Source organism: Ambystoma mexicanum, chromosome 6q (genome assembly GCF_040938575.1).
Source record: "Ambystoma mexicanum isolate Mex_15411 chromosome 6q, UKY_AmexF1_1, whole genome shotgun sequence".
Classification (NCBI taxonomy): Eukaryota; Metazoa; Chordata; class Amphibia; order Caudata; family Ambystomatidae; genus Ambystoma; species Ambystoma mexicanum.
Genome location: NC_090937.1, coordinates 899,170,091 through 899,189,820, shown reverse-complemented (window position 1 = coordinate 899,189,820; position 19,730 = coordinate 899,170,091).

The window sequence follows — 19,730 nt, the reverse complement described above, 5'->3', positions numbered from 1 at the left end:
GCCCAGTTGCATTGGTGCCCTCGACTGCACCCATGTAGAATTGGTGGTCCCTCATGCCAATGAGGTGTTGTACCGCAATCGAAAGCAATTCCACTCCATCAATGTGCAGATGGTATGTGACTCCAGCAAGATCATCACACATTGTTGCACCCGATATCCCGGATCTACACATGATGCCATGGTGCTGCGTAACTTCACGCTACCCCGCTACATGGAGCAACATGCTGGACGATCTGCCTGGCTGCTTGGAGAGTTGCCTGACTGGCCCATGGCAGTGCATCGGGGGTGTGAGGTGGGGGGATACATACACCACCTGGGTGGGAATGGGGGGTGTGCATTCTCCATCTGGGTGGGAAAGGGGGGATGCATACACCACCTGGGTGGAAATGGGGGGATGCATACACCACCTGGGTGGGAATGGGGGGAAGCATACTCCACCTGGGTGGGCATGGGGGGGTATATACTCCACCTGGGTGGGAATGGGCAGTGAGTGGACAATGCACCCAGAGCTAAAATCTTATGACCTAAACATCCCCACCCGAACATGACACATCAATGCCATACATATGACCAATGCTGTACATCAATGACAAAATGCAAGACGCACAAACAGGCCATATTGCAGTACACAATGCATTAAATAAATATGTGTGCATACATACAGGGACATGTGCATGTCAACACCAAATAGCTGCAGCCATGGCCGTGAATCCTAAAGGTGTCAGCTCTGATTGACTCACACATACATCATTTTGCTCCCATGCAGGTGATGGAGGCTATCCATTGAAGCTGTTACTACTTACCCCTGTGCGGAACCCGCGGAACAGGCACAAAGAGGAGTACAATCGGGTTCATACCTGTACCTGTGTCGTGATTGAGCAGAGCTTTGGCCTGTTGAAGGCACCCCCTTAATTCCCTCTATACCACCAAAACCACCTCCCCACTCACCCATTGTCACCCCACACTATTTGCAAGCTTTTTTACTGTCCGGGGGCAGCATTTCGGTCTGCCTTGCACTCCGCCTTATCATCCGCACATGGCTGGAGGTGGTGAAGGATGCAGGTTTGGACGATGGGGTGGATGCAGATGGTATTGGCACTGCCGGTGCTGGTTGTTGGCACTGCATGTGCTGCAGCATGCTGGTTAGGACCTGCATGACGGCCCCCAAACTGTCACGGATCATGACTGCACTGGTGTTAATGGCCACAATGGTCCCAGCATTGGCCTTACGGATCTCTCTGCATGTTTCCTCCCCGTCAGCCACATATTGGTGCACCAGCTCGATCATCGAGTCCTGCCTTGCCTCCACCCTTGACAGGCATGCCTCCATGTCAGTGGGGGCTGCTGAGGTTGAGGGTGTTGCGGCTGGGTGGGCCATTGCAGGGCTGGCCTCTGGGGTGGTAGTGAGGTCTGAACTGTGCAGTAGAACTGCAGAATCCAGCATGGGGCTGAAGAGTGTGCCCTGAGTGGCATGTTGGGGGGTAGACGGGGGCTTGGAGTGTGTGGACATTCACCATGGATTGTTCCATCTAGGTCCACATACCCCTCCGCTCCTACATCCACATCACTGAGTGGGGCTGTGGCTGCTGCCTCACCCACTGAACTTGTGGCAGCAGACTGGATGCCATCAGCCTCCCCTTCAGCTGTTGTTGGCAGCTCTGTGGTCGCAGTCTCGTCCGCTGCTGTGGTGTCCTCATGTGCCTGCATGGCCTGTGTTGGACTGTGGGCCGCGGTGCTGCCCTGGAGGTGGATTGGCCAGTGCCCTGCAGTTTGGCCTTGGACGTAGATGGCCTTGTGGCAGGGTCCTGACTCCCACCTTCTCCATCAGTGCCTGTGGGGGAAGAAGAGATGCAGGGCATCAGTGATGGTGTTACATGAAAGATGCATGAGATGGTGCTGTACAGTATTTCATTTATCATGCATTGCAATCTGAGTCACACCGGGTAGTTTCAAGGGAGGGGCATATTGGCATTAGCTGTGGTGTCTCCATTTGGCACTGATCCATACCAGGTGGTATGCCATTGTATTGGGGTTTGTGTGATGTATGACATGGAAATGGTCCCTGTGTGTTGGGTGTCTGTTGGTAATGAGATTGGCACAAAGCATGCATTTCAGTGTGGCAGGGATTGGGCCTCCATTTGGGCATGGATCTGTAAATGTGTGTATGATGGGCCATGCATTGCCTTGGCTTGGCTCACTTTCACATCAGTTGTGCTACGTCATGGTTTGGCCTACAGGGGTTTGCAGCGTCACTCACCTCTATCTCCAGATGTCGCGGCACCCGTCTCCAATTCCCCAAAGCCCTCTCTCCACTCCATCTGGATGGTTGTGCTGCAGGTTTTCTCCCAGCGCATAAGTTTCACTGGTGAGTGGGCACCCCCGCCTGTGGCCATGGCCTCCCTACAATTTCTGGACAGGATGTTCCGGACCCTGAGACAGAGGTCATCCCCCACCTTTTTTGCAGTTTTTGACTGTGCGAGGGGTGGTGCCAACCGCTGACACCTTGCGTGCTACCTCCTCCCAGATTTCCTTCTTCCTCAGCTGCACCTCCCTTTTTAGGTTATTTGTGAAAACCTCATCGGCATGGTCAGCAAGGGTATCTGCAAGCATACTTAACTCCTCATCGGAGAAGTGCTTCTTGCACAGGCGGGGGGTGGTTTTATGGGTAGCCTTGGACATGATTTATACAATGGCCCCGGTGTAACGCTCACCTGGTTCCCACGGGGGCGCTGGTCTAGTCTGGATTGCTGTGGCCTCTTCTAGCGCATCTTCCCCGGTTTAAGCTCACCTTATGGTTTGGAAGGATGAACTCTCCATCCTGCTTCTGGTGCAGGGGCGCGCTTTCGTCCAGTTACTTCACTGGTTTTCAGAATGGCTCTGGCAAAATCCACTTGACTTTCCTGAGCGATGCGCCGTAAGTATGAAAGTTCAAAGTTCAAGTGAGGCCCCCTTTATGTTGTCTTTCTAACCTGTGATCTGTCCTTTATTTCAGGTGCAGAATGAAGGCGATGCGTCGAGGGGTTCAACTGCCGAGGTGAGTAGTGATGAGGGCGATCCCTCTAAATGTCCTTATCATTCCCCAGAAATGTCTCTTGTCCTTTCCCCATAGGGGCCAGGGTACGGTACCTGCCAACAGGGCGGCGCCGACCCGAAATGTGGAAGAAAAGCCGGTAAGTATTATGGCTGTTAATCAGGCTTTCCTTCTGTGTTCCTTCTGCTCACCTTTTGTTTCTTCCTCTCTCCCCTAGGTGCAAAGATGTGGCGTCCGATGCTGACAGCCGCGATGGAGCCGGGAGATGTCTCGAGGACAGGTGAGTGAAGCGTGGCGCTGCAGCGAGCAACAGGATGCTTTTAAATGGAAGTCTTTCTTCAGGGATGCTGGCGAGAAGATTCCGGATGCAGGTAAGAAGTTTGAAATAGTCCTTGGTTTTCACCTTTCTCTTCTCTTCCTTCCTTGCAGGTCTTCCAGGTTCGAGGCCGGCGTGACTGGAGTCCAGGAGCAGGAGCAGACACGGTGAGCGTTAAGCTGCAGGAAGCAGAACAACGCGAAGCATGAGCTGCTGTCTGGGCGTGGCTTAAATAGCCTCCAAAGTCCCAGGTATGTATCCTTCCCAACTAGGTATGTATCCTTCCCTGGCCATGCCTGAGTGAAAAAATAGTCCCTATGAAAAAATAGTCCCTTTCAGGTCTCAGGGAGGCCTGAAGCATGCAGCATGGTCTGCATCAGGTAAGTGCACAAAACACCTCCCTTTATGAGCCTGGCGCCTATGGCGCCAGGACTGATGTCCAACATGAGCCTGGCGCCAAAGGCGCCAGGACTGAGTCCAAGAGCCCCTATAAGGGGCCGCTGGGCTTTTACCCGAGGGCATGATGCCTGCTTCCGGGGGTGCTGGGCCTGGCCTGGTGCTCCGGGGGTAGGCATCATGACAGCACTCCCCCCAAGGCCCCTCCCAAGGTCGTTCCTTCTGGAGGTTTCGGTTTGTTTGGGAAATTCCGATGGAACCTTTTTACCAGCCGAGGTGCATGTACGTGATCACTGGGTTCCCAAGACCTTTCCTGAGGCCCGTACCCTTTCCAATCAATTAGATAGGAAAGTTTTGATTTTGAGATCTTAGAATCCAAAATGTTCTTCACCTCGAATTCAGGCTCCCCATCTATCTGAATCGGTTCTGGTGGCTTTGTTAATCTGGTTCCTGGGTGCACTGGTTTCAAAAGTGACACATGAAAAACGGGGTGAATCCGCATGTTAGCTGGTAGATCGAGCTTGACTGCCACTGGGTTGATTATAGCTTTGATCGAGTAAGGGCCTAAATACCTTGGATTAAAAGTTCGAGGCCCCTAGAGTGATAGGTGTTTGGTAGCCAACCATACTTGATCCCCTATTTGGTATGGAGGCGCCTCTCTTCGATGCAGATCCGCATTCTTTTTGTATTTCCCTTTCGCATGTTGCAAATGTGCAGTTGCATCCTTGAAGGCTTGAGTAATCGTAGAATGCAAATGTCCACTGCGGGCATTTCAAGGCTCAGAGGTGAGTCCAAATCTGAAGTACGAGGGTGATGTCCATGTAGGGTATAAAAGGGGCTCTGACCAGTTCCAGAGTGTATCGAGTTATTGTATGCATATTCAGCCACCCATAAAATGTCCTTCCAATTACCCTCCGATTGGTGCAACATACATCGTAGATATTGTTCAAGGGTCTGGTTCGTTCTCTCCGTCTGACCATCGGTCTGTGGGTGGTGGCTGGTCGAGAGTCTTACGTCGATTTGTGCCAGTTGACAACACTTTTTCCAAAAATGAGAAATAAACTGGCTTCCCCGATCGGAGACTAGTATGGACGGGAATCCATGCAAACGGATGATATTTTCGAGGAATTCCTTGGCAAGAACAAAGGCTGAAGGTAATCCTTTCAACGGAATAAAGTGGGCCATTTTGGAAAATAAATCCACCACGACCAGAATAGTATTGTAACCATTACAAGAGGGCAGGTCCGTGATAAAATCTAGTGACAGGGTGTGCCAAGGTGCTGGTGGAATGTCTAAGGGCTGAAGAAGACCGGCGGGTCTTGTCTTTTGACCTTTGTTTTGGGCACAAACTCCACAGGACATCACGAAAGATTTAATATCCTTTCGCCAGGAAGGCCACCAGAATTGTCGTTTAACCTTTTCCTCTGTTTTGGCAATGCCAGGATGTCCTTCCATCAGGGTATCATGATGACGGGAAATAACCAGTTCTTGCAATTCCTTTTCTGGCAAAAATAAGCGTCCTTGGAAGTAAGGTAAGCCATCCTTGACTGAAAAGTTAGACCCCCTTTTGATCCAATCCTGCAAGGCTGAAGAGTCCAGGAATTGTTTCACTCGTGCCTGAATGTCTTCAAGGGTTTGTAAAGTAGTTATCCCCTAAATTCTTTGTTCGGGAATTATCGGCACAGGTTCTGAGTTTGTGTCTATTTCTTCCATTCCAATTCGGGATAGAGCGTCCGCCTTACCATTCTTATAGCCGGGGCGGTAGGTGATTACAAAATCGAACTCAGCAAAGAACAAAGCCCATCGGAGCTGTCGAGACGATTGAGCCTTGGCAGTTTTTAAATATTGTAAATTTCGGTGATCAGTGATCACGGTGATGGTATGCCGGGTGCTGAGGAGATAATGCCGCCAAGCCTTAAAGCCGGACTTAATGGCTAATAGTTCCTTATCGGTGATCGCATAATTTATCTCCGGCGGCGAGAATTTTCTGGACCAAAATGCTACGGGGTGCAGTTGGTTGGTTTCAGGGTCTCTCTGAGACAGGACAGCTCCCATGGCTAAGCTGGACGCGTCGGTTTCGACTATATATGGGAGATCGGGACGCGGGTGCTTCAAAATAGGTGCAGACGTGAACTTAGCTTTCAACTCCTGAAAGGCCTGTTCGGCTTCCTCGGTCCATTCAAAACGTTTATTTTTTCGCAAGAGTGCAGTGATGGGTTGCACCACACGTGAAAACTCCGGGATAAACCTGCGATAAAAGTTGGCAAAACCAAGCATGCTTTGGACACCTTTCACCGAACTAGGTGATGGCCATTTGAGGATGGCATCCACTTTCCGTGAATCCTTTCGCACCCCTTTAGGTGTCAGGATGAATCCAAGAAACTCAACCTCGGTGGTATGGAAAACACATTTTTCCAGCTTGGCAAACAGTTTGTGCTGGCGCAGTTTCTCTAGGACGGCCCTGACATGCTTTCTGTGATCAGATTCCGAAGAGGAATACACAAGAATGTCATCGATATACACGACAACACAGACATCGATGAGTTCCCGAAGGACATCGTTCATCAAGAATTGGAAGGCTGCAGGAGCGTTGCACAACCCGAAAGGCATCACCTGGTATTCGAATAGTCCATATTTTGTACGGAAGGCCGTTTTCCATTCGTCGCCTTCTTTTACTCGTACCAGATGATAAGCCCCCCGGAGATCTAACTTGGTGTATACGCAAGCGTCCTTCACCTGGTCAAGGAGTTCAGGGATCAGAGGCAGAGGGTAACGATTTTTAACAGTTATCTGGTTCAATGCGCGGTAGTCGATACAAGTTCTAAGGTCGCCTTCTTTTTTAGGCACGAAGAACAAAGCTGAGGATGCCGGGGACTTTGACGGGCGAATGAAACCATTGGCGAGGTATTGATATAAATATTGTCTCAAATGCAGATTCTCTGGTTCAGTAAGGGCGTAAATCCTGCTACAAGGGGGTTGTGCACCGGGCACCAGATCGATTTGGCAATCGTACGATCTGTGGGGAGGTAACGTGTTGGCCTGTTCCTTTTGGAAGACGTCCTGAAAGTCTTGGTACTCTGGAGGTAGTTGCACGGGGACAGAGGTTACTGATGCTAGATTAATCTTTGGATTTTCTGGGTAGCAGGTTTGTGCACAATCCGGGAAGGTTATTCTCTTCGCTCGCCAATCAATTCGAGGATTATGTGTCTCTAACCAAGGGATTCCGAGAATAAGCTGAAACTGTGGAGCCTTGATTACATCAAACACAACTGCCTCCCGATGGCCATCCGGACCTACAAGTGTCACCTCAGCTGTGGAATGTGTTACCGGTCCAGAGGCAATTTCGGTTCCATCTCCTGTGGTGATGACATCTTTGTTGGTTTTAGGATGCAGAGGGAGGTTTATCCTAGAGACCAATTCTCGATCCACATAGTTTCCTATAGCCCCGCTATCGATGTATGCCTTTATAGCATGCAACCATTTAGGCTGTTCCGAATCTATGAGGACCATTGGCACAATGAAATGCGAGGTCTGAGAGTTAGTTTTCAAGCTCTGCAAGCGGACCCCTACGCTTGCCAGGCGTGGTCGTTTCCCGATACAGAGTTTCCATGGATTTTATCAGCGGCTCCTACCACCTTCTTGGGCGGCTTAACCGGGCAATCTCGTAGAAAGTGTCCAGAGGACCCACAATAAAGGCATAATTGCATTTGTCGTCTTCTTTCCCATTCTTTTTGAGTTAGGGGTCCTTTAACCCCTCCGATTTGCATAGGCTCTGAGCCATCAGCCCCCTTGGGGTTAGCGTGGGTCTTGGCCAACACCCGGGTTTCAAACTTGGACCGATCTGCTTTTCTGTTTTGAAGCCTGTGATCCAATTGGACCACTAAGTCTATATATTCAGTGCATTCTTGGGGCGGATTTACAACTTGTGCCAGGACATCTTTAAGTTCTCCGCGTAGACCTCGATAGAATAACGTGATTCTTTTATCCTCTGGCCAACCAGTTTCCACAATTAGTCTATTGAAGGTTGCAATGTAGGATAGAAGGTCTTCATTGCCCTGTCGCAGAGATAGAAGTTCGTCATCCAGAGCCTGTCCCTGGGAGTGTCGAGCAAATAACCTTTCCATGCTTGTTTGAAATCCTTGAAAATCACGAAGAATCGGGTCATCTTGAGTTACCAGTGGGACTGACCAATCGGCAGCACAGCCGCTGAGATATGACAACACAAAGGCTACCTTGGTCTGATCATTAGGGAAGGCCCCAGGTCTGCATAGGAAGTGCAAACGACACTGATTCATGAATACGGCGAATCGTTTGGGGTCCCCAGCAAAGCGTTCAGGTGAGGCCAGCGCCATGTTTCCAGGTAGATTAATCTGCACCGGGTTACTGGCGACCACAGGAGCGGGGTTCCCCCCGGAACGGGGTAAAGGAGTTTGTCCAGCTTGACCTTGCAAAAGCTGTCTAGCCAGGTCATCAGCTCTATGCTTTATTACAATCACTTTCCTCCTGAGGGCACTAGTCTCTTGACGAGCGGCGTGTACTTTGGCCCGTAATTCCCCCAGTAATTGGGCCAACTGGTCAGTTTCGGAAGTTTCCATAGCACCTGGGTGGGAATTTGTAGGATGGCTTCGCGTTCTGTAACGCTCACCTGGTTCCCACGGGGGCGCTGGTCTAGTCTGGATTGCTGTGGCCTCTTCTAGCGTGATGCGCAGGACCCGGAACACCGATTGGACAGGACCTCCAAATCGTGCTTGCCTGGCCCGTAGGAATATCCTTCTGCAGATGAGAAAGGGGATTAACAATCTGCAGAATAGTGTGCTAGCTGCCCCCTTTCCCCCTTCGTTCCTCTCTAACTTCCTCCAAACCCCGGTTTAAGCTCACCTTATGGTTTGGAAGGATGAACTCTCCATCCTGCTTCTGGTGCAGGGGCGCGCTTTCGTCCAGTTACTTCACTGGTTTTCAGAATGGCGCTGGCAAAATCCACTTGACTTTCCTGAGCGATGTGCCGTAAGTATGAAAGTTCAAAGTTCAAGTGAGGCCCCCTTTATGTTGTCTTTCTAACCTGTGATCTGTCCTTTATTTCAGGTGCAGAATGAAGGCGATGCGTCGAGGGGTTCAACTGCCGAGGTGAGTAGTGATGAGGGCGATCCCTCCAAATGTCCTTATCATTCCCCAGAAATGTCTCTTGTCCTTTCCCCATAGGGGACGGGGTACGGTACCTGCCAACGGGGCGGCGCCGACCCGAAATGTGGAAGAAAAGCCGGTAAGTATTATGGCTGTTAATCAGGCTTTCCTTCTGTGTTCCTTCTGCTCACCTTTTGTTTCTTCCTCTCTCCCCTAGGTGCAGAGATGTGGCGTCCGATGCTGACAGCCGCGATGGAGTCGGGAGATGTCTCGAGGACAGGTGAGTGAAGCGTGGCGCTGCAGCGAGCAACGGGATGCTTTTAAATGGAAGTCTTTCTTCAGGGATGCTGGCGAGAAGATTCCGGATGCAGGTAAGAAGTTTGAAATAGTCCTTGGTTTTCACCTTTCTCTTCTCTTCCTTCCTTGCAGGTCTTCCAGGTTCGAGGCGGGCGTGGCTGGAGTCCAGGAGCAGGAGCAGACACGGTGAGCGTTAAGCTGCAGGAAGCAGAACAACGCAAAGCATGAGCTGCTGTCTGGGCGTGGCTTAAATAGCCTCCAAAGAAGTCCCAGGTATGTATCCTTCCCAACTAGGTATGTATCCTTCCCTGGCCACGCCCGAGTGAAAAAATAGTCCCTATGAAAAAATAGTCCCTTTCAGGTCTCAGGGAGGCCTGAAGCATGCAGCATGGTCTGCATCAGGTAAGTGCACAAAACACCTCCTTTTATGAGCCTGGCGCCTATGGCGCCAGGACTGATGTCCAACATGAGCCTGGTGCCAAAGGTGCCAGGACTGAGTCCAAAGAGCCCCTATAAGGGGCCGCTGGGCTTTTACCCGAGGGCATGATGCCTGCTTCCGGGGGTGCTGGGCCTGGCCTGGTGCTCCGGGGGTAGGCATCATGACACCCGGTCTCTCCTCTGTAGCACTGGTGGATTGGCAGGATTGTAATGGATTGTGTTTTTAAAGATGGCCGCCGGCGCATTTCCTGTTCCAACGCGATGACGTTACTTCCGGGTCCAGTATTACGAGCCCGGTATTTGCATGTTGTTATTACCAGGTCATTATGAAGGGGTTGCTCCTTGCCGAAGGCGGTATCGGCGGGTCCCGTGATGGTGCTATCAGTGGGTTGGAGGGCCTTTAGCGGCATGGCGGTGTCCCGCAAAAGGGGATTTACCGGGCAATTGGAGGGCCCGGTAATTCCCATTCGTGGGACCCGGACCCGGTATGTTCTCATTCCCATTTGAGCCTGCATAGAGCTCAATGGGAATGGGGAGGATGGTAGCAGCGGTACCGTTAATAATGGTACCGCTGCTACCATCCTTGTCTGCTTGCGGGTGCCGCTCTGCATGCCTGGTCTGACCAGGTGTCCACAGCAGCACCCGCAAGCAAACTCGGAATGTTGCGGGAAGGTAACACCTGTGCCGGTAGCACTACCAGCACCGTTGTTGCCTTATTGCAATGAGGCCCAAGGACTCCTAAACCTGGATTGGAAGGTCCCTGCTATCCAGTGTTGTTGTCTGGACACTCAGCTGCCTCTGGTTCTGGACCTTCACCCACGAGAATACTAGGCAGCCATGCGGGCCCAGCTGGGTTTTGGTGGCTTGGAAGATGCAGTCTGTTGAACGGATGTGTGACCTCTGGTGCTTCGGTGAAGTGGCTGGAGTCCGTTGGTCTTTGGCGGCTTCTCTGATGAGTGTGTGTTGGCTGCTACACTGGAGTCACTTCCCCGGGGGAGCACAGAGATTGAGGCGGCCCCATGGCGGTTTGAGAGCCCTTACTGCCACGCGCATACAGTAGCACGCACCCCCGTCACTGGTGCTGCTTTGCCCCCGCTTTGTATCAGATTCCAGGACCCTGATTGGGGTATGTTATGGCCCCTGACCCACAAATATATTGACCCTGTGCTGTGGAGGGGCACTGGAGTGGGGGAGGTGCGACGCCTGTTGGGGGCGCTGTCATCAGTTTTTCTTAATGGACACAACAGCCATTTGTTTCTACACTGTATGCAGTGATGATGAGGACATCTGCTGCATTTTATAACAGTATATAACGGCCCACAGTGTCTGAGCTGTGCCCAAGAAGCAGGCATGGAGTGCCCTGCACTGCGCTCAGCCCATAAGTGACTTGACACTTGTCAACATGGGGAAAGAGGCACAAAAGGGTAGCTAGAATACAGCCAAATCGGCTAGTAAACAGAGGGAACAAGTGTTCAGACTGCCTGTTGTGGTTGCTACCAGTGGGATAGCAGTGTGGCACGACATCTAGAGCATCATACTGCCCTGTGTGGAATGGCATTCATCCTAAACCGTGTCATTGAGACGGTGTCTGGTGCTTGTCCCTTTACTATCAGTCATGACCAGAAGTGCCGAGGGAGGGAAGAAGAAAGGCGCAATGGACAAGTTTGCAAAATCCACCCCCTGAGGGAAGAGGATGCTGCAACGTAAGTAGCGATCTTTCAAGAACACGCCACAGGGGGACCACCTACTGAACTAAAACTGATGCTTAAGACCATGACAAAGGGTTTTGCACGGGTGAATGAAAAACTGGACAACATAACAATAAATGTCACAACCATCAGGGCCCAGCTCGCTGTGGAGGTGTTGTGAATTAACGAGGTAGAGGAGCGCATAGGGACAACTGAAGACACAGTCCATGAATTGCAATGAACAGTGAATGCACTCACTAAAGACATGAACTGTGCTAAGGCTAAAAGTGAGGATTTAGAATCACGTTCCCGCAGCAACAATGTGCAGATAGTGGGCGTGCCGGAGGACATTCTCATTGGAAATATCGAGCAGGTGGTCGACTGACCGCTGAAAGACACGTTGGATAAAGCACAATTGTCATCTTTTTTCGCTGTTGAGAGATCGCACAGGGAACTGACTCAAAAACCAAAGCCAGACTTCCTGCTACCTATCATTGCTAAAATCCTGAGCTATCAGGATAGGGATCTGCTGTTGAAGCTTGCAAGGGACCAGAAAGAATTCTGGCTGTGGTCTCAAGTTATCCCGATCTTCCCAGACTTTTCAGTGATAGTTCAACGAGAGCTTTGGCAATTCCTCAGGGTTAAAAATCTGCTGCAGGAGCACAATATTCAAAACACAATGCTTTAACCAGCAAGACTCTGTTTCCAATTCCAAGCCAAGCTGTACTTTTTTACATTGGCAGAACAGTCTTTTAAATTCATAGAGGCTAAAATCCTGCTTCAGCGATCCGTTGATGAATCCACAAATTGCTCACTGAAATCTTGAGGGCACAGGATGACAGAGCTGTTGGGTCTATAATGCTGTCTGATGTGTCTCGATGCTTTGTTTTCTTTTATTCTGTTAATTTGTTGTTCTTTTCATTAAAATCAATGTGATGCATGCATGCTGTTAGTAACATAAAGTGTAGTGCCTATAGAGGTGACAGTATGCCCCTGTTGTGATTGCACACCTGTTATGTTATTGCAGTTGGGAATCAACCAGGATGTTGTGGTTGTACTGTTGTCGGGTGAGCGACAGGAGGGTATTTTGTCATACTGCAGGTTTAGGGTTGGCAGCGAGGGTGGGTTTTGGGGTTGAAAAGTTTTACAAAAATGTCTTGGCAGACAGAGGTGCATTATAATATGGAACGGATTGCATGCTCTTGAATGTATTGCACAGCGGGGCTCCTGCACCTGGGGGAGATATGGTCACATCGATGTACGATGACGGTAAATTTGATGAGCTGGAACATCCGGTGAGTGGGTAATTATTGTAAGTCAAGGGGAATTATGGCGTAAGTTAATGGGCACATGATCAATGTTCTCTTCTTCAAGGAAACACATGCCACAGCTGGGGTCAGTGGGAGTATAGCAGCATTGTGGGGAAAACACAGGTACTTCACCTCCTATTCGACAGTCCCAGGGGTTATAATTCTCATTCCTAAATCACTTAATTTTACTGGGAGAGGTTCACATATTAATCTCAAAGTCCAATATATGATTGCATATGACGTCCTTGAAGGCACAGAGTTACTCCTAGTTAACACGTACAGGCCAAACATATATTTCCCTCACTACAACACAAACATTGTGAGTATTATATCTGCATATCCAATGATACCTATCCTATATGAATCTCATCCTACACCAGAGCATGGACAGGACCGGTACAGCTCCTAGGCCCCCGTCCAGAGCTGTGATTAGCATGCTGCGCCGGATGGATGTGTTAGCTAACCGGGACATATGGAACCTGCTGTACCTACAGACACGTGATTACACCTTTGCATATCAATGTCTTCCTGCTCTTACAATACCTCATAGCAAAAGTAGTTACTGCAGATATTTTTCAGTGTATATTGTCAGACATAGGCGTGCCCCTGGTGGTGGGTAGGAGGGTTGCCCAATGCGGGTGTGTAGGTTCAAGTCAGAAGCACTAGAGGATTTAGTGTTTAAGGCAGACTTTGAAGCCAATATAAAAACCTTCTTCCTCTGCAATATTCCAGACGCCACATCCTACAGTACCAGATGGCAAGTGGTTAAGGTGTATATTAGAGGGATGCCAATCTCTAGAGCATTTGGGATTCTTAAGACTATTCAGCACGACTTGCAAACATGCAAGGAAAATCTCACGGCCTTAGAGGTTACGTATGCCGTTGTGCCCACCACAGTGCTTCTGGCGTGTATTCCCACTGCCTTGGAACAATTCTGAGACGATGCACGGAGGAAAACTAGGTATTTCTCTCAGCCAATAGATGCTAGAAAATATGGAGAAGGGGACCACCCGGGGAGGACACAAGCCCGAATGGTGCGCTGTGAGAGGGGACCTACCCAAGTTCATTGTGTCCCGGACAAGCATGACAATAGTTAATGGACTGATCAGGACATCCTTGGGGTGTTTCAAAGTTTTTATTAGACATTATATGGGGCTGGTCAGCAACACAGGGAGTGGGCTATCCATTCCCTGCTCGAAAATGTCCTTCTGTCCCGGCTGTCAGAAAGTGCCAGGGATCAAATAAATATTCCACTTACAGTCGAGAAATTAATGGCAATTATTTGAGATCTCCCGAAGTGCAAGGCCCAGAGTCCAGATGGGTAGACCACCGAGTTTTATGTAGAGTATGGTGCGGTATTGGCCACTCATCTCTTAAAATTCTGAGAGGAATCGCTGGAGAACTTGCTTCTCCTGGAGTAGCTACGGGAAGCCACCATAACAGTGTTGCTCAAACGTGACAAACCTACCAATGACTCTGATCATATAGACCTCTGTCACTTATGAATGTTGATACTAATATCTATGCGAAGGCACTGGCTAACTGCTTGCTCCCGCTGATGCCATACCCGGTTTATGAGAACCAGGCAGGCTTTATTCCTCGTAGATCAACATCTTTTTCTATCTGTTGCTTGTTTACCGTTATGACGAGTCTAGAACGTGTGGCTTCAGCGGCAGCAGTGACACTTGATGTGCAGAAGGCATTTGATATGGTGTCATGGGAGTATCTATTTACTGTATTGGGGAAGATGGGGCTTGGCTCCAACATGATCCGCTATATCAAACTTCTGTACTCTTAACCAGTGGCTAGAGTGTTGGTGATTTCTCAAGTCTCTGAACAATTCACACTTGGTAGAGGTACTCATTAGGGCTGTCCGCTGTCACCCTTGCTGTTCACCCTTGGCATCGAGCCAATGGCAGATTTTGTCACAGAATGCCATGGGAAGCGTGGGATACAATTGAAGTTCCCCCCAGAGATAATCGTATTGTATGCAGATGAGCTTAGAGCCCTTTTGGCAACACACATGCAATGGATGGGATGCAGAATAACTCTGACACCAAATAATCAAACCAATTTAGAAACGTGGCAAAGTGTTTCTGTTTTAATATCAATTGTCCAAAACAGGGAGTTACAACGGACATCAACAGATGTTTGCTAGAGTCTCTCATACATTTCATAAAAAATCATATTTATATAGCAAAAATGTGTCATACGTTCAAGGGGAACATCTAAGTATACTTTCTATAAGGGTGTGGGTTGTGATTGGGCCTCTACTGTCAGGTGGACATCATGTGTCCACCTCCAGTGCAAGTCATCTACAACTTTATTAAGTACACAATATATCGTTGGCTCTTAAACTGTAAGGCCCTTAGTTATATGGCCCTCTACAATTGGTTGGCACGCTCGTGCCAGTCAGGAACATTCAGCTCACTTGCAGCATGTAAACTCATACCCCAGGTGCCAGGAGGTGGACTTGAATGTAGCTCCCGACCCAATAAGCCCAACGTCTCTCATCATCCTAGCCTTCTGCCATAAAGATTGTCTTTGAACTTGGTCATGCAGTGTATTCTTGTCTCTGGGAATATAAGGGAGTGTGGGCATGCAGTATCGCTTGTTCTTCACCCAATTCTACTTCCATCCTTGGCTCACGTGACAGGAGACCATGATTGGATCCATTTAGCTGCATTTAATTGTTTTAAGTGAATAAAATTTGGCTTTCATGATGTTCTTTCTTTGCACCTTAAAAAGAGATGATTCAGCATCTCACATTCACCACCTTAAAGAATAGATAACCAGTCTTTGCTGCTTCATCCTTGACACCAGAGAGTCCTCCCAGGCTCAGCCATGATCTTGGTTAATTATTTGCTGCGACACAGCTCTCGACTCTTCTCCTCATGGGTTTAAGCTTACTAAAGTTAGGACGCTGATGTCCAGTTTCTATGCAATGGCAGCTTTGCCTGCAGTTTATTCACTACTCATAGCCAGCTTCTAAGATTGCTTGATCTACTTGTGTTGCTGTATCTATACAATTATTAAATGGCTTGCATTTTGTGCAGTTCTCAACACACGTAATATCTTCTTTTTGCATATAAAAGTTTACTCGATTCTTTATCTTGTCATCAAGTTCTATGAGGGTCATACATCTTCTTCAGCCAGTCTTCACTGTGCATAACACTTCGCTTCTTGTGACGCCACCAGCTCCTTTTCTTGCTCTTTTTCATATTCCTTCAGGGACTTCCTCCATTAGATTGTCATCTCTTCAGGAGTACATTTGACAGAGTTTTCTTAATGGGTACCTTTTCTCAAAGATTCACTGTGGAATGGTTTCAACTGCTGGTGTCAAGCATGGCACAATCGTATTCTTCCAACATAGAGATGGGAAGGGGGCGGGACTTCCTGCAGAAGCATTTGACTGCTCCTCTACATAGACAATGTTTTACTGTGTATCAGAAATGCACAAATAAATCTGAACCCGAATATGTGTGATATTACACGCATCAGTCAGTGCATCCTCGGCTTTTCAGTGAACTATACTAATTCAGAGATTTCACCGCTTACAGCCGCCACAAGGGAACAGCACAGGGAGTATCCCTTGCGATTGGCATGTGACTGGATCACATATTTAGGGAGTTATTATATCAAGGTAAACGAGCACGCTCCTTAATGACAACTATGAGGACCAGGAGCAATATGGGGAAGAGATTGAGTTACTAGATGGAAACCAGCTCCCATTTCCCTAGCGGAAAGGTTGGCCATTGCCAACAAAAATATTATTGCCCACACTGTTGTACATCTTTACCAATATTCTTCTCTGGATGGGGACTTTTTTGCAAGGATTCACGGTTCTCCTGCTTATTTTCTCTGTGGCAAGTGCATGCCGTATGGAAGAAATTGAATTGACGCTATCATATGATAGGTGAGGTTTTGCAGTGTCGCATTTTGGAAATGTACTGGCTTGCAGCCCAAGCACAGTTCGCCACATATTAGTATGGAAATGGGCACACCCTCCCCCACATGTTAAACTGAAGAGGTTAGCGGCAGGCAATGCAGACACTAGGATATTAATACTCAATGCAAAATATACAGACGACTGCCCATTCAATCCAGTTCTCAATACAGTGACAGCATGGTGGGCTATTTATGTGAAAATAGGAGTGGCACAACCATACTATCAGTGGCTATAATTGTGGAGGTTCCATGACCTTAACCCTACTAGGGACAAATCACTTAGCGCATAGCGGGAGCGGATGGGCTACAGGGTCTTGGATGATCTGTTCCTGGAAGGGAAGTTTCTCACTTTGCAAAGGTGGAAGCAGGAGCACAGGGGTACGGCTCTGGAAATGGCACATTATTATCGGCTCTGTGCAGTGCTTTCTGCATGGTGGGAGGGCTACCTCGCGTATTTCACCAACTCTTGGGATCCCTACAAAATATCACCACCAAATATATCGCCATGCATATGGCTGTTTGTCTCGCCATAGGCAATATTTTTGGGGAGGATATTTTGTGGGAGTGGGGGTTGTGGGGGTGCCCCCCTCACATTTTAAAATAATGCAGGGGTGTCCCCCGCAAGGTCCATGCGTCAATATCGTTGCAAAAATATGGCGATATTTTTGTATCGCGAAATGTTTGTGGGGATATTAACACATGGAACCCAACTCTTGGGGTGGGTGCCGGCTCCTGGCCACACTGTATAAAATGATACTGAGCAAAATATAGTTACTCAACCCCAGGGTTAGGCTCCAATGGCCAAAAGATATGGGAACTGACCTGATGGATGGTCAATGGAAGCAGATGTGCTCACTCACAAAAACAGTGTCCTTGAATACCAGATTCAAACTAGTACAATATAAGATTCTAAACAGACTGTAATACACGCCGGCCAGGATTGACAACATTTATCAGTTGGTTGATAGTGCATGCCCAAGATGTTCCCTTGATAAAGCTGACCATCTGCACATGCTATGGTGTTGTGATCACCTGGGTGAATTTTGGAAGTCTGTACTATGCTGTTTGAGGTGGCAGGGTTGCCTGTTATGTACTTGGCCCTTTGGAGCACTCTTTGGCCTGTGGCCATACATTCCAGTGAAACAGATGATAAGTTTCATCAATATTGGGTGCATCATGTCCAAACGGTGTACTTTACGAAGTGGAAGGACAAAGCCCCACCATTGCCAAAGCAGTGGTTGGCAGATCTGACATGGGCTGTAAATGGTGAGGAGGCTTATATTGGGACATTACCAAATACATCCAGCCCAAGGACATTAGGTGTGAATTTCGTGCATACCTAGTTAATTGGCCCCTGGATTGAGGCCAATGATGGTAACAATGAAAGGGCAATTTGGGGGGCGGCCAAATGGCCCCAGGGGTGGAGGACAGGCCTGAGCAGAATCTGGCCCTGTGCGGATCACCTGGGTATTTATGTTTTTCACATCATGTACCATTATTGCGGACATGATCTGTTGATTTCTCCTTTACAGAATGCTGTATTCTAGAGCTACCAATCTTAAATAAAGTTTTTTTTAAAAGAAAATCATACTTATTTGTAATTGAAGTATTAGTAGGATTTGGGAATGGATGATGTCACTATTTATGTGTTTGCCATTGGAGGGTTGATGGTTTCCATCATGTTCCTGGATGCAATAGGTTCAAGTGAAAATGGGTTGACCATTTTGGTACTTTGGGAAGTTTGAAAATAAGCCAGACATTTTGATAGTGTGGGAAGTGTAGTCCTGTTTCATTGCCATTGCTTTTTGCAAAGTTTGATAGGCACACTTTTGTTTATACTTGTTATTGTGTTTGCAGAATCTCTGCTGTGCTGATGCTTTTTGCTAAGCTTAAGGTGCAGGCTGCTGCAAGTGTCTATAAAATGAATTCATAACAGCAGCTTAATTAAGGTGTTTAGGGTTGTGGAACTATCTTCTGAGGGATGTTTTGGTGTGCAATTTGTACCAGCTACTCCTACTATAGTGAATGGTGAGGGTTTATGGGTGTTGTAGTTTACAAAAACTTGAATCGGTTGTAATGTGTTTCAGTTGTGGGTAATATTAGTAATACATTTCAGTCCATATGAATCTGCAGGTGAACGATCAATCTATGTGAATGTGCACTATGGGTTGGTTTTAAAATTTGCATTTTACATTGTGAACTAAGTGAATGCTAGCATGTATGGTCATGTTGTAGCTAGGTACCTTTTTTTATACTGAACACTGCTTCACATGCGTAGCTCTTGAATAAACCTCCAAATACGAACAACATAATGGGTTGAAATGAAACATTGTGGGGGAATACCATGGCTAGTGGCACAGTAATGTTTTAAAATATACAAAGGGCACGGGCCAAGGCCGTGCTCACTGGCCATGGCTAAAGGCCCAGCTTAATGAAAGACGTGTATAGTGGCAACTGAATACTGTGGCTGCCTGGTGAGTTCAAAGAAACATATTGCAGAAACATGTTTAGTGTAAATGGCTGAGAGCCAAAGGTGATGGCTAGTGGCATGGTAGTGTTTTAAAATATATAGTGGGCACGGCCGGAGGCCGAGTTCACTCGCCAGGGCCGAAGGTCCTGGCTAGCAGGCCTGAAAGATATGTACAGTGGTCATGACCAAAGTATTGGGTCCAAAAGAAACATATTGTGCGAACATGTACAGTGGACACAGCCAAAAGCCATGGGTAGTGCTTTGGTAAAGTTTCAAAATATACAGTGGGCATGGATAAAGGCTGTGCTGAGTGGTCAGGGCCAAAGGTCCTGGCTAGTGGGAAAGAAAAACACATATAGTGGGTCTAAAAGAACATAGTAGGGTTGACATTTATAGTGGCTACTGGCCATGGCTGAAGGCCGTGGCTAGTGGTTTGTAAAAGAAAATCTATGGTATAACAAAAACCTTAAAATTCAGGGGTGAAAAACAGTTCATTGCAAGGACGTTAAGGGGAGCAATACATTGTAACCAAAACTTTCAAATTCCGGGAAAACACTTTGGTTGCTGTCGACGTGAACATGTAATGCAACAAAACCCCTGAAATTCGGCTTACAATTGAGGCAAAGGCACCTTAACCTTGGTCCCCCTGTTATGCAGCATATGACCACAATGATGACATCAGTCATTATATCAATGATGACATCACTGATGACAT